Genomic DNA, 16,608 nt, shown 5'->3' on the forward strand with positions numbered 1-16,608 from the left:
CCTGCGCACTGCAGTCCTTTGCTCTGACCTCAACAGGGCAGACAAAGTACGCCTGCGCCGGAGCCACGGAGTGAAGACCAGAAGAGGACGTCTTGAAATGAGGATGGGAGGCGCTGTACCACACCTGAGACGCCCATCGCAGCGGGACCGCCCCTGGGTGAGTATAATCTAACCTCTTTTTCTCCTTTCAGGTAACATCGGCGGCTTCTCTACAGCATTACAGAATGCTGTAGATAAGCCCCTGAGGACGGTGAGCTTACCTCACTATCGATTTTGGGGGTGACAGGTTCCCTTTAAGGTTTGTTTTTTGGTTAATGGTACAATCATTAAGAGTGATCTAGCAACATACACTGCCATGTGGATACAATACAGGCAAATTTTTTATAAAGCTGTTCCTTTAATTGCAGCAGAGTATATAAATATTATTTGTATTTCAATACTTAAAATTCTGTTGAATAAGATGGTTACCAATTATGTGTAAATGTATATGCAAAAGTAATAGACAAAAAAGCGACCCCATACAAATCAACCATATAATTGTCTAAGGGTAACTTCCGTCTGTCTGTTTGTCTTTCTGTCTGTCACGGAAATCCCACGTTGCTGATTGCTCGCGCCCCGAGGCCGCGACCAATCAGCGACGGGAACAGTCCGGCAGCTAAATGGCCGCTACTTACTCCCTGTAGTCAGTGCCCCCTCCATACTCCCCTCCAGTTACCGCTCACAAATGGTTGATGCGTTAGGGTAAGTTCACACAGGACTTTTTTGCTGCATATTTTTGCTGCGTTTGTTCAATGCTAATTTTCAGCTGCTTTTTACAGTACCAGCAAAGCCTATGAGATTTCAGAAATCTTGATCAGTATTTTCTGCTTTGCTGCGTTTTTTGGACATGGGGCATGTCACTACTTTCAGCGTTTTTGCTGCATTTTTGCAGCGTTTTTTCACCCATTGACTTGAATGGGTGATGGAAAAACGCAGCCACAACGCATGTAGCATTATTTGCTACGTTTTTTGTGCATAAAAATCATGGCCAGCAGGAAGTGATCTCACAGCCAAGAGCTTAGGGGTGTGGTTAGTGAGGTGTCCATAGTGACAGTGAGCCATTGTGAGGTGTCCTGATAGTGAGGTGTTAGCCATGTCTTGGGAAACATTAATGCTCATCCTCCTATACCAACTAATCATGGAGGTAATATTTTATTTTTTTTTTCTTCAAACAATTGTTTCCCCTGCTTACATAGCTAATGAAAACACTATCTGACCACTTCACCCTCCTCCGATTGTTTGCAATGGTACACTTTGCGATGCTCATGTGCTGTTATGTACTCTACATGTTCATGTGTTCTGCATGTGTATGTTTGTATCTTCATCGTCATGAATGTTGGCTTCATTTAATCTTGCATTTGTTAATTATCAATGATCAGTGATCAATTATCAGTGATCGTCAAAAAAGCCAGATGCATGGCATGTAATCTGCCGTAAATTGGTCCCCCGCTGGGATGAAGGCGATGCTAAGCTCCACTGGGGTCACTCAACTTTATTATCATGCACAAAGACGAAAAAAGCATGAAAAAAGCACCATAAAACGCATCTATAAGCAGATGAAAATTAGCATTAAAAAAGCAGCAAAAATACGCAGCAAAAAAGTCCTGTGTGAACTTATCCTTAGTGAGACAATAAATAGGGGTCTTTCTGTTGATTTAAATTTCTTTCAGGCCTAAAAACCGTTTTGTCCATTTTGCTAGCCGCCGACAAAATATCGCCAGACGGATGTCAAACGGACGCTCGCATGCGAGGAAATTGCATCCTCGCATTACAATCGGATTACAGACGGATCACTGTTTAGGAAACATTTGTGCGATTCTCGTCCGTATAAAAGACTGATTTTTTTTTTTTTTTTTTACTTTGTGTTAGGAGTTGAGTTCCCGCCGCTGTACAGGGGGAATCTCAACCATGTCTGCTGCGGTCTCCCATTCTGCATCAGCCGCAGTGGAGCCTGCTCAGCGGAGACGTCGCTCCCAGCATCTCACTGAATCTGATACTGTGCAAAGGGTTACTGCTGCCTCTCCCGGCTCTGCTATTGTACCCTGCACTGGTTTGGGGTGAGCAGGCTTTTCTGGGACCAAGTCCTGCTTTGCACACACTGAGCATGCCCAGGGTAAGATCTCACAGCCATGCACTAGTATCAAATATATACGAGCTCAGCACCAGTGTGGTCGTGTGTGTGGTCAGGGACCTGGCTGAAATAAGCCCATAGGATGCTGGCACCTCCGGTGAGGAGTTGTGTGTATGCAGTCAGGGACCCGGCTGAAATAAGCCCAAAGAATGCTGGCACCTCTGGCGAAGTGTTTCCTATGTGTGAATTCAGGGCTGGCTAATAGCCATTAGAATTCCGGCTCCACTGGAGAGGAGCTGTGTGTTTGGCTTGGACTGCATGACCACTGTTGGCTCAACTCTGTTGCTGTGTCTCCTGTGAGCTAAACAGGGCACAGCGTTCTCTTTTCTACGGACTCTGTGAAGTAACAGTTTGTTTATTCTAATTTACTTCACCGCCTTGCTTAGCAGCAGGTTCTTTCCTGCACGGTGGATCCCGGGTTGCGAACGCACCTATCTCACCTAATAAATATATTCGGTGTGTTCCGCCAACCCTAACACGTTGTGTGTGACGCTAGCCTGACTGCAAAAAACTGATGTGTGAAAGTAACCTTAGCTTGATAAAGATACCTTGTCAATTGTGTATTTGTTTCAAATACTGTTTTTTCTTTTTTCTTTCCAATCTTTCTTTTACATATAACAACATACAAATAAACAAAGCAGAACAATGCTAGAATTAAATCAAGCAACACTACGGCTATGTGCACTTGTTCCTGATTTCTTGCAGAAATTTCCTGAGAAAATTCTGAGATTTTCTGCAAGAAATCTGCATGCGGTTTTTGCGCGTTTTTGGTGCATTTTTTTTGCGGATTTTTCCGGACATTTCCCAATGCATTATATAGTGGGAAATCCGCAAAATTAATGAACATGCTGTGTTTTTTACCGCAATGCGTTTTTTGGCAGAAAAAACGCATCATGTGCACGATAATTGCGGAATTCATTAAAAATGATGGGATGCATAATGTATGCTTTTTTTTGCAGTTTTTATCGGGAAAAGCAAAACGCAAAAAATCAGCAACGTGTGCACACAGCCTTAGGGTACCGTCACATTTAGCAATGCTGCAGGGATATAGGCAACGATGCTGATCGCTGCAGCGTCGCTGTTTAGGTCGTTGTGTGGTCGCTGGAGAGCTGTCACACAGACAGCTCTCCAGCAACCATTGATGCCGAAGTCCCCAGGTAACCAGGGTAAACATCGGGTTACTAAGCACAGGGCCACGCTTAGTAACCCGATGTTTACCCTGGTTACCGTTGTAAAAGTTAAAAAAAACAAACACTACATATTTAGGCCATGTTCACATAATCCTTTTTTTAATGCGGAACCGCCGCGATTTTCCCGCTGCGGGTCCGCAGCTGTTTTCCATGCAGGGTACAGTACAATGTACCCTATGGAAAACAGGAACTGCTGTGCCCACATTGCGGAAAATCCCGAAAAAAGCTGCGCTGAATAGCTGCGGTAAAAAAGAAGTACCATGTCACTTCTTTTTGCGGAACTGCAGCGGTTCTGCACCCATTGACCTCCATTGTGAGGTCAAACCCGCAGTAAAACCCGCAGATCAAAAATATATCTGCGGGTTTTCTGCGGTTTGTGGTGCAGAACCGCTGCAGCAGGAAGTGCGTGGGCAGAGTGTGGCTGCCCCCCGTGCTCCAATCCCACCCCCCATGCTCCGATGCCAACCCCCCGTGCTCCGACGCCCCCCCCGTGCCCTAATCTCCCCCCCTTATACTTACCGGGCCTCCCGGTGTCCGTCCGGCCGTCTTCTCCCTGGGCGCCGCCATCTTCCAAAATGGCGGGCGCATGCGCAGTGCGCCCGCCGAATCTGCCGGCCGTCAGATTCGTTCCGGGCACATTTTGAGCACACTGATAACCTCACAGTAATCAAAATAAAAAAAGGTAAATTTCCCCTCCCCCCCCCTCTTTATCACCCCCATAGGTAGTAACAATAAAAAAAATAAAGAATTCCCCTCCCCCCCCCCCACTACAGTTAGAACTAGGGTTAGGGGTAGGGTTAGGGTATTTTCAGCCATTTTAACCCAAAAAAAACTTCCTAGAAAATACAGACTCTGCAGAGAAAACTGCATCAAAAACCGCATCAAAAACTGCATCAAAAAACGCACCAAAAAGCTGACTCCGGGGGACAGACACCGGAATGTAAGTACGTAGTGTTTTTTTTTTTTTTTTTTTTTTTTTTTACTTTTACAACAGTAACCAGGGTAAACATCGGGTTACTAAGCGTGGCCCTGCGCTTAGTAACCCGATGTTTACCCTGGTTACAAGTGAACACATCGCTGGATCGGCGTCACACACGCCGATTCAGCGATGAAAGCGGGTGATCAGCGACCAAATAAAGGTCCTGATCATTCCCCAACGACCAACGATCTCCCAGCAGGGGCCTGATCGTTGGTCGCTGTCACGCATAACAATTTCGGTAACGATATCGTTGCTACGTCGCACAAAGCAACGAAATCGTTATGTGTGAAGGTACCGTTGGTGTTAGTCAATTAACTATTTAACTAATCAATCGTATGTAAACTAATCTAAACTTATCTGGCTACTGATATCTCACCTAAAGCCGGTTTCACAAGTCTTTGTTGTTTTTTTTTGCACCTATTATAATCACAGATCAAAATTGCCCATTCAAGTCAATAATCATTAAAAATCTTGGACAGCACTGATGGCATCCTAGCTGCTCCCAGTTGTTTTCATATAGTAGAAAAACTGATCTTAAATCATTAATGTAAGCAGACTCATTTTTTAGGAGATCCAGCAGATCCTTTTGTCTTTATTTAATTTATGTGTCATTTGCTTTTGATTAACCATCCCCTTCCTAGTATTCTAGTTTCATGCTACCAAATTGTATGCGTCAGTTTTCCTCAAACATAAAATGTGACAAATTGAAGTTGTTATAGTGAATGATTGTATCAGCATCAACAATTCATAGATTGGATTTAGATTGCATTGTATGTCTTTTCAAGGAAGCGCATGGCCATAAAACTTCTCATACCTTCAATGTCATTGCTCTCATGACCTTTTGTATAATCCTACACTTATTGCACAGAAGGGGGCATGTATTTAGTCTGCAAATACACAAAGCTATGTAAAACGGTCTCCTGATGGCGCTGCCCATTGACAATATGTCTCATTGAGACCGCCACAGCTGAATAAAAAGGAATTAAGCAGCCCTTGTACGTAAACCTTTATAATTATCACCTTTTCAACAAAAAGTCATATAACCATCCCAAAATTCAGATGGCTATGGGTCTATAAAGTGACTGACGTTTATAAGGTTGGAAATTCTGCAGGATCAATAGGGAAATGTCCAGGATTAAAATAAATAAATAAGTTTATTAACAAGTGTGATAAAATGAAACAAATATAAAACTAGTCTCAGAATTTATTAAAATAAACAAATATAGAACTAATCTCTGAATTGATCTTATCAGCAAAGAAATGCAATGGTGCAGAGCACCGCCATATTATATGCATGACTTATATGCACAATTGGCACTGCACATATGTGGCCAAAGATTGGAAAGAAAGATAAAAGAAGATAAACCTGATAGATTTGTCTTTAATGGTCACTCTGAAATAGGGCCACTTGGTGGTACTGTTCAATGACTTGTAAGACCGTTCCTGTTACTTTTAGATGGAGAAAGTATTGGGATCTCCTAATTGTACACAAGGATATGGGCCATTATCTTAATTATTGTAAATATATAAAGAGCTGGGGATCAATAAGAATTTGTCATAGTATTATACAACAAATCAGAAATGGCTTCTTTACTCACAGTATTACATCCACTTCTGATTTGCCCAAGTGTAGGACATTTCCTGTTATATAAGAATTATATCTATGCCAAACAGCAATAAAGAATCCCCTTAAAAACATAAGAAATGTAAAAGAATGTTCTTAGGATAATTCACTATTGTATATAGTCACCATAATGATCGATTAAAAAACATTCCGGACACAATAATAAAAAGACAAATCATTTATTTCAGCATTATAGCCCTATAAAAAAAATTACAAAATAATTTACACTACAGCTAATAAAATTTCATTGTCAGATTTCTAGTACAAAAATTAGAATTAAACTGTAAGCAAAAATTGCATATACCATCCCCTTAGCCTTCAAATGGAAGTGCTTGACGTGCCTCAATAATTGTAGTAATATATAGTGCTTGAGTCTGACAGTAAAGATGGCGGCAGATTGGTGGCATCATTTTCATCAGAGGGAAAGTTCAGTCCTGGATCAGACTCCACATCAAGGTATTGATCAAACTCATCTTTGTCGATGTCGCCCATAAACGCGCTCTGGTGAGTGGTCTGCTCGGCTGATATTAATATTGATGGGTGCAAGCTGAGGTGAAGATGGATGATCTGGAGGAGCCACTGAGGGAGCCCTGCTGGGGGCTGCATAGGGCTGGGTGTAATACAGAGGTGGAGCAGCCTGCTCATGTGTGGCTAGCGGTGAGGGCCCCCCTGAGGGACAGCTCCTCCATACAGGGCTGGGGGATTGTTCGAGGGCCCCCCCTGAGGGACAGCTCCTCCATACAGGGCTGAGGGATTGTTCGAGGGCCCCCCTGAGGGACAGCTCCTCCATACAGGGCTGGGGGATTGTTCGAGGGCGCCCCCTGAGGGACAGCTCCTCCATACAGGGCTGGGGGATTGTTCGAGGGCCCCCCCTGAGGGACAGCTCCTCCATACAGGGCTGGGGGATTGTTCGAGGGCCCCCCTGAGGGACAGCTCCTCCATACAGGGCTGGGGGATTGTTCGAGGGCCCCCCTGAGGGACAGCTCTTCCATACAGGGCTGGGGGATTGTTCGAGGGCCCCCCTGAGGGACAGCTCCTCCGTACAGGGCTGGGGGATTGTTCGAGGGCCCCCACTGAGGGACAGCTCCTCCACACGGGGCTGAGGGATTGTTCAGCTGGACAGAATAGGAAGTGTCATAGTTGTAGTGCATCATGTGGTTTCCGAGGAGCAGTGCAGGGGAGCCATGTGGGGCATGGAGGATGGTGGCAGGCTGTAGGGCTTGTAGTAGGGGCTCATGGATTTGTTCTCCTTATATTGGCCATTGTTCTGCCCACTAGAACCCTGGTTGAAGTATTTTCCCGCCATAAGTCCATTGGTGTTGAGCACTGCAGAGTCGGGAATGGCCGTGACTGGGTACAGGCCGCCATCCGCCCTCTTCATCCTCTTCACCTGCTTCTTCCTCTTTTGCCTGTACTTGTATTCCGGGTGATCCTGCAAGTGCTGCACTCACAATCTCTCAGCTTCCCACACAAACGGTTGTTTCTCACTCTAGACCATGGACTTCCAGCGTTGTCCTGTGGAGGACAAGAAACAGTTAACATCAACTTAAAATCATAGTAGCAGCAGCAGATAAATGCACAGAAAGGGCACAGCAGATCGGTCAGAAAGATGCAGCCGATGTGCTGCGACTATCAGGGAAACCAATATAGAAATATACAGAAGAGCCGACAGTTTCGATCATAGAAATAATGTCCCATTGGCGACCCCAAGGCCCTCAGAATACCCCACACAATATCCTCCACGGCACTAGGACACCGACTCCGGGCGTAGAGAGAGCCTGGCGGGGGATTGCATCTATTGGATCAGATCTGTAGAGCTAGACAATGAGGACAATGCTACTACTCCTGTCATGGCATTACTACACCTGTCACCCTCCTCACTAGGATAGAGAATCTGCTCTGTCCTAATTACTGTTATTGGATTACTACATCACAGTATAGGGTTAGATATTACTATGTGTCCCATAGATATAATTACTAATGACACTATTGCCCCATGTGGTCTTGTGCATTGTGCCCGGTGTGTCCCCCTGCAGAGCCCGGTGTGCCCCTTACCTTGCATCTTGCTGAGCTCGGCGTTGTGCAGGTCCGGGTTCTGCTGCGCCAGCCTCTTGCGCTCATCCTTCGCCCACACCATAAATGCGTTCATCGGACGGCGGATCCGGGCTTCGTCGTTACTCCTGGAGCCGGAGGCTTCTCCCGTGATCTCCCCCATGAATGATGATGCAGTGGGGTCGGATGCCCACTGGGTTTGCAGGGACATGACCGCTGGCACGGAGAGCTTCACCTTCAGCTGCTCGTCGCTGGCGTAGCCGCAGTCAGGGCTGCTCATGGCTGTGAGATGCGGCTCGGTGCGCTCTCCCGCTGCTCCTGTCACTGCTGGGCTCCTGTGTGCTCTGGGCATCTTTGCCTGGCCTCTATATCTGGGCAAGCCCCGCCCACAGCTGGGGGCACACTGTAGAAAGGTGTGATGGGCGTGGCCACGCTGCAGGTAGGGGGCTTTGTGACACCCTGCAGATGGGCAGTAATCCCTGTGGTCACTGTTCACATGCAGATCAGCTTCCCCTAAAGGTACCGTCACACTTAGCGACGCTGCAGCGATACCGACAACGATCCGGATCGCTGCAGCGTCGCTGTTTGGTCGCTGGAGAGCTGTCACACAGACAGCTCTCCAGCGACCAACGATCCCGAGGTCCCCGGTAACCAGGGTAAACATCGGGTAACTAAGCGCAGGGCCGCGCTTAGTAACCCGATGTTTACCCTGGTTACCAGCGTAAAAAAACAAACAGTACATACTTACATTCAGCTGTCTGTCCCTTGCCGTCTGGTTCCTGCACTGACTGCTGGCCGTAAAGTGAAAGTGAAAGCACAGCACAGCGGTGAGTCACACAGCGGTGACTCACCGCTGTGCTGTGCTTTCACTTTCACTTTACGGCCAGCAGTCAGTGCAGGAACCAGACGGCAAGGGACAGACAGCTGAATGTAAGTATGTACTGTTTGTTTTTTTACGCTGGTAACCAGGGTAAACAGCGGGTTACTAAGCGCGGCCCTGCGCTTAGTTAACCGATGTTTACCCTGGTTACCAGCGAAGACATCGCTGAATCGGTGTCACACACGCCGATTCAGCGATGTCTACGGGGAGTCCAGCGACGAAATAAAGTTCTGGACTTTCTTCCCCGACCAGCGATCTCCCAGCAGGGGCCTGATCGCTGCTGCCTGTCACACTGGACGATATCGCTAGCGAGGACGCTGCAACGTCACGTATCGCTAGCGATATCGTCTAGTGTGACAGTACCTTAAGCAAACAGTCACCTCAGGCTTCTTCCCTCTTATCCTAATTATCTGTGTATTGTGATAACCAGACAAACACTGAAGACTTCACTGTCTGCAATGAATAGTGATGGCTGTCAGTACTGCCTGTGCTCAGAGATTGTATCAGCCCTCCATAGGGCGCCTGACATGGAATCGTTATTAATAACTATACACAGGCAGAGATCAATCGGATTGGTAGAGATATTAGATAAGATAAATGATAGAAATAATGAATAAAGTGAGGGCAGCCTCCTCTGGAGAAAATGACACATGGTGATTTCATAGCCATAGGGGCTATCAGCAACGTTTGGGCTCCAAGTCTTCAGCAGGTTGGAAATGGGCTCAGACCTGGAGCCGAAACATCGCTGAAAGCCTCTATGGCTATGAAATCACCATGGAAAATGTTCTCCATAGGAGGCTGCGTCACTTCATAGTCACTATATTGAGGATTTATCTATGCTGAGAATTGGCACCTGCATTTCATTCACTGCTTGTTAGTGCTGTTTTTTTTTTTTTTGTTTTTTTTTTGGATAGATACAGTATATTGATATTAGATACATATTAGAAATATATTAGATTGATAGCCATATTAGATAGATATATATATTACATAGATAAACAGATATTAGATACAGATAAAAATAGATATATTATAAAGACATTGGCTAGATAACAAATAGACTAGATAGATGAGTTATTAAATAGATGTATAGATACATATTACTCTTTTAGAGCTAGCTGCCCTGTGTTATGTACATGCACTGTCTATTACTATTCATTTACTTATTGCCGGGTATTGGCTCATTTTTTTTGGTGTGTTTTGATAAATAGGTGGATATTAGACGCTATTAGATATAAAATAGATATAAGACAGATATTAGCTAGATTAGATAAATACATATATATTATATATATATATATATATATATATATATATATATATATATATATATATATATATATATATATATATATATATATATATATTACATAGATAAATGTTTCTACACATAGTTCCACCAAACCAGAATCCCTTTCAACAGCTACTGTAAGCATGAGTGAAGAATCTGCATGTTCTGATGGTAGTGGCACTAAATAGTCATGGCAAAAAGTATTGACACCCCTGCAATTCTGTCAGATAATACTCAGTTTCTTCCTGACAATGATTGCAATCACAAATTATTTGGTATTATTATCTTCATTTAATTTGTCTTAAATGAAAAAAACACAAAAAGAATTGTCCTAAAGCCAAATTGGATATAATTCCACACCAAACATATAAAAAAGGTGGACAAAGGTATTGGCACTGTTCGAAAAATCATGTGATGCTTCTCTAATTAGTGTAATTAACAGCACCTGTAACTTACCTGTGGCACCTAACAGGTGTTGGCAATAACTAAATCACACTTGCAGCCAGTTGACATGGATTAAAGTTGACTCAACCTCTGTCCTGTGCCCTTGTGTGTACCACATTGAGCATGGAGAAAAGAAAGAAGACCAAAGAACTGTCTGAGGACTTGAGAAACCAAATTGTGAGGAAGCATGAGCAATCTCAAGACTACAAGTCCATCTCCAAAGACCTGAATGTTCCTGTGTCTACCGTGCGCAGTGTCATCAAGAAGTTTAAAGCACGTGGCACTGTGGCTAACCTCCCTAGATGTGGACGGAAAAGAAAAATTGACAAGAGATTTCAACGCAAGATTGTGCGGATGTTGGATAAAGAACCTCGACTAACATGCAAACAAGTTTAAGCTGCCCTGCAGTCCGAGGGTACAACAGTGTCAACCCGTACTATCCGTCGGCATCTGAATGAAAAGGGACTGTATGGTAGGAGACCCAGGAAGACCCCACTTCTTACCCAGAGACATAAAAAAGCCAGGCTGGAGTTTGCCAAAACTTACCTGAAAGAGCCTAAAACGTTTTGGAAGAATGTTCTCTGGTCAGATGAGACAAAAGTAGAGCTTTTTGGGAAAAGGCATCAACATAGTTTACAGGAGAAAAAAAGAGGCATTCAAAGAAAAGAACACGGTCCCTACAGTCAAACATGGCGGAGGTTCCCTGATGTTTTGGGGTTGCTTTGCTGCCTCTGGCACTGGACTGCTTGACCGTGTGCATGGCATTATGAAGTCTGAAGACTACCAACAAATTTTGCAGCATAATGTAGGGCCCAGTGTGAGAAAGCTGGGTCTCCCTCAGAGGTCATGGGTCTTCCAGCAGGACAATGGCCCAAAACACACTTCAAAAAGCACTAGAAAATGGTTTGAGAGAAAACACTGGAGACTTCTAAGGTGGCCAGCAATGAGTCCAGACCTGAATCCCATAGAACACCTGTGGAGAGATCTAAAAATGGCAGTTTGGAGAAGGCACCCTTCAAATATCAGGGACCTGGAGCAGTTTGCCAAAGAATGGTCTAAAATTCCAGCAGAGCATTGTAAGAAACTCATTGATGGTTACCGGCAGCGGTTGGTCGCAGTTATTTTGGCTAAAGGTTGTGCAACCAAGTATTAGGCTGAGGGTGCCAATACTTTTGTCTGGCCCATTTTTGGAGTTTTGTGTGAAATGATCAATGTTTTGCTTTTTGCTTCATTCTCTTTTGTGTTTTTTTTTTTTCCATTTAAGACAAATTAAATGAATATAATACCAAAGAATTTGTGTTTGCAATCATTTTCAGGAAGAAACGGAGTATTATCTGACAGAATTGCAGGGGTGTCAATACTTTTGGCCATGACTGTTTGTTAGCATTGGCATACAGACAGATTACACTTTGGAAAATTCAAGTATATCATACACTAAAAAAGTAGACATAACGCCTTCTCCTACCACAAAATGTGGACTGCCACTCCAGCAAAGTGTGAACAAGCACATGCTATTTCTACTCCTGATCAAGGTAATGATTTCAGTTCACCAATTAAGAAAAAAACCGACTATCTCACATAAAAAAAAATATTAAATTTTGAAAGATTTTTTTGGGAGGAAGTTCAACGCTATCGCCATTACCAAGGTTATCCCTAAATGTAGACAGTGTCTGAAGAAGTATCACAAAGCATGGATGATAGTCTGTCCAATAAAGATGATTCTGAATTTATTCCACATTTGACAAGTGCGAAAGCCTCAGCGGTCTGTACTTTGACATCTGTCAGTGGAGTGGAGAATTTGGCTATCATAGATGAGGACAATACATCATCTTAAAGAACTGTTGTTGAAAGAAAACTCCTTGTGTTTGAGTCCTGTTTTAATAATCTAATTAAAAAAGTGAAATGTCAGTATAAATGCGGTTGCAACCATACTGTTTGTTCGTTCACAAAACAGGTAGATGGATGCTGCCTAACAGTTACTGGATATTGTAATGTTGGCCAAAAGTTCACAATTTTTGGCTGAGAATTAAATTGTGAAGTTATTCTGCTGGAAACATTTTGATGGCTTCAGCAATTATTTTCAGTGGACTAAACTTTGAAAAAGTCAAAGAACTTTTTAATATTTTGGGATTGTTGTCCATCTCTGGAAAAACTTTTCGTAGATACCAAACTAAGTTCCTTTTCCCTGTAATTGATCGTGCATGGAAAGAAGAACATGAGAAAAACCTAAATGAAAGTAGAGGCAAGAGCTTAGCCGCCTTATGCTACATAATCTGCCTATGTGGTGTCTGCCTAATATTACAGATTTGCCTATGGTGGGGGCTGCCTTGTGCTATAGTCTGCCTATGGTGGTGCATTACACAATATAGAGTAATAATAATACTCAAAAAAGAAAGTAGGAGGAACCCAAATTATTTTTACGTTAAACAGCATTGCTTTAACTAACATTTACATTACAATGTACATAACATTTGTTAAAAAGGGTTTTTATGCCTTTTAATGACCAAAAATTAAGTTTATTACAGTTAAACTTTAAATATTGTTTACTTCAATTGGAATCTGGCAATACATCTTCCTTTACTGTCCTCCTTTTGTGGTCGCTCTATGTTGCTTAGATTTTTGGGAAGTGTGGGAGCTCTGGACATCCATTCTGATTGTATGTCACCTTTGACGAGCTGCAATAGTCACAGTTCTTCAAGGTATTCCACATTAACTTTTTCAAAAACATCCCGAACGATCCACCTTGAATTTCCCTTAGGAAAAACAGTTTCTGTCCGTTTTGTGCCGACTGACTCTGCATTCTTCTTTGCAACGTTTACCGTTATCTGTCCTCCAACATTACAGTTGTGTCAAAGCTGCAAGCTTTGTCCAAGCCTCCATTGCATCTATACCAAAATGTATGCGCTTGGTCCTGTACTTCAAGGCAAGGCTGTGAAAATGTTCAAGAGAACCAGTGTGACAATTGTGCACCAAGTGCGGCCAGTCGTTTAGTAACTGTTGGCTAGACACCATTTCCTTGATCTTTAGGAATGGCGGTGTTTCTTTAACCACAATATACGCCCCTCGTCACCTGGCTGAAACGCTGATCCATGGCTGCATTGTTTGTAAAGCCTGCCTTCCCACTGATGGTGGTTGGTAATGTGTTCCAAGCAGGACAGCCATTTCTCTTCAAGTAATTCGGTATTGTTGTCACACGTTTTGATACACCAACAGAAGTGTAAAGCTATTTTGTCTATCCATGGTGTGATTTCCTTGCATAGTTTGATGGAGCTTCTTCTTAATTGATTTCGCATAGTGCCAAACATCAAATTGATGGTTTGTTTGTATAATCTTCTCACATTTTTTTCCGTATCCCGACATGGCGATCAGAGGCAAAAATCTTGATGCGCAGACCAGAATTGAGCAAACGATTCATGGTTACGTTGAAACCAAATTTCTCCATGGCAACTGAAGATGTACATTGTGATCGTTGTACTACTTCAAAGTCAAGAATCTTATCCGTTATTGTCCATCATTGTGTAAACGCAGGATTTGGCACTGTGCCCCGGGCTGTCACATTGTCAATCACCATAAAAAAAAAAAAAAAAAAAAAAAAAAATCACCTCCTTCCTGGTTCCTGCTCTGCTGTGAGCTCCAGCTGATCTCCTGAGCGGGCACGGGGCACTGACTATTTGGCCCGCTGTCAGCGTCTGTGACGTTGACAGGGGGATGATGGGGAAGGAGCGCAGCGCTCCTTCCCTCATCATTGCGATCAGCTGGATCGGTTAAAGGCCGGTACAGCTGACCTTTTGCTGAGAGGTGGTGGTCCCACTGCTGGTAACGGGCCCCCCGCCTGCTCAGGGGCCACATAGCGGCTAGCGGCAGAGCAGGGCGATCCATTTTCCATGCTCTGCTGCATAAGGTAACCATTTGGGTGCGGCGATACAGTTACAGTAGCAGAGCCCCCTCTGAGCATAGGGCCCGGGGTGCCCGCACCCTCTGCCCCCCGGTAGATACGCAAATGTAGGGATACATTTATTTTTAAACATCCTTTTTAAATCATGTTTTCCGTGTAACATCTCAGACACTTACAATTAACCAGTGGGCACTGCTGAGGCCTCCCCCGATCTTTATACAGGACGTGCATCACATCACCATGTAGCTCAGCATCCTTCTTTTACCAACTAATCTCAAGTCTCCTGCCCGTCCCTATAGCAGTACATCACCTTTCCTTCCTTGAAGGTCCTAACCGTGAAAACGTTACATGCACTAAAACACCCGGCTACGTCTGTGGTCAGGATGATGGCCCGCTATCAGTCGTGATTCACAGACCGCCTCACGTGTCCTGTGAAATAATGAAAGCCTTATTTTTCTCAGTCAAAATAAGTGTTCTGAACTGGACAGTTGGAGTGAGTGCTGAGTGTGCTGCTGAGATTTCTGGGTTCTGTAAGTGAGCAGGCTGTGTACCAGTCAGTAGTGTAAACGTGGATTGTTTGTTGCCCGTTTTTTAAATACCATTCTTTTGAGGACTCTAAGGCTCTGTGCACACGTTGTGGATTTTGCTGCGGATCCACAGCAGTTTCCTATGAGTTTACAGTACAATGTAAACCTATGGGAAATGAAAACCACAGTGCACATGCTGCGGAAAAACGTGCAGAAACGCAGCGGATTATTTTCCGCAGCATGTCAATTCTTTATGCGGAATCCACAGCGGTTTTAAATCTGCTCCACTAGAAAACTGCAGATGGAAAACCGCAGCGGAATCCGCAGTAAAAACCGCAGCGGTTTTGCACTGCGGTTTTCAAAATCCGCTGCGGAAAAATCCGCAGTCCCCCAGGATACGTGTGCACATACCCTAAAGATGTCCTTCACTTTCTTAGCATTGGATAAACTGTAAAACTCATAAGCACGTGACATTATTTGTAAAAGTTTCCATCATACAGTGTTATTATAGTACAATGAGATGACCATTTAAAAATTATTGAAAATTTTTATATTTTTTTTTTAACAAAAAATAGTTAAAATAATAACCTATAACATTTAACATTTAAAATTATATATATATATATATATATATACATATATATACATATATATATACATATATATATATATATATATATATATATATATATATATATATATATATATATATATATATATATATATATTTTATTTTAATGACAAAAATAACCAAAAAAAAACCAAACCTAAAGATTTCTTGGTTACTATAACTAAAAATTTAATATGCGAGACGTGGATGTTGTGTTTTAAAAAGGTGTTGTTAGCATTACTATAGTAAACGAAATATGTATGTCATATAAATTTGTATAACTAAATCATAACAATTGTGACTTGTATACAGTTCACCTACATCACGTTATGGATTTAGCGTTGCAATTATTACGCCCTTACACAGTACAGATTGCTAGTTATATACACTTTCTTCCTTTTATTATGGCCACAATTAGTTTTTATCTAATAGTACAGTAGTTCCCCCATTTTTTTTCGCACGCAAGCGCTATGTGCTTTTGTAGCACGATATAGGTTTTCCCTTTATTTTCCACGGAGGTGGCGCGCATGCGCTGTCGGCCCTCGCCCCGTACACTTCCGGCTGCGCCTACTATGGACCTGCATGCGTTCCACATGCGGTCCGCCAGGCGCAGGACAGGAAGTGTCCCTTGCTTACGGTGGTGTAAGGCTGACGCATGCGCCGATGTACCTCTCTGGACTTCCGCTTTCCTTGTCCTCCGCACTCTCGGCATCTTCCATTGGCTATCACCCATGTTAAATAGACCTCCCTCACCCCCATAGTCACGCCCCCGGAAGAAGCAGAGGGCGAAACGCGCGTCGGGGCGCCAGAGGAAAGCATCCAACACACGGGCACTTGTCTGGTAAGATGCATATGTCTTTATTTGTCACCTTGGGCTTCTAGCACATCGTAGTTTAGGCACACTTTATTATCCCCGCCGGTCCAAGCAATATGGAGATACAGTTTT

The 16,608-nt window shown here is 43.5% G+C and overlaps 1 pseudogene; it reads right to left on the reverse strand.

The window, feature by feature from the left end:
- Positions 1-7,113: 7,113 nt before the first annotated feature.
- LOC138643452 (transcription factor Sox-17-alpha-B-like) lies at positions 7,114-8,295 on the reverse strand (annotated as a pseudogene).
- Positions 8,296-16,608: the final 8,313 nt, after the last annotated feature.

The sequence above is a fragment of the Ranitomeya imitator genome, chromosome 6 (genome assembly GCF_032444005.1).
Source record: "Ranitomeya imitator isolate aRanImi1 chromosome 6, aRanImi1.pri, whole genome shotgun sequence".
NCBI classification, from domain to species: Eukaryota; Metazoa; Chordata; class Amphibia; order Anura; family Dendrobatidae; genus Ranitomeya; species Ranitomeya imitator.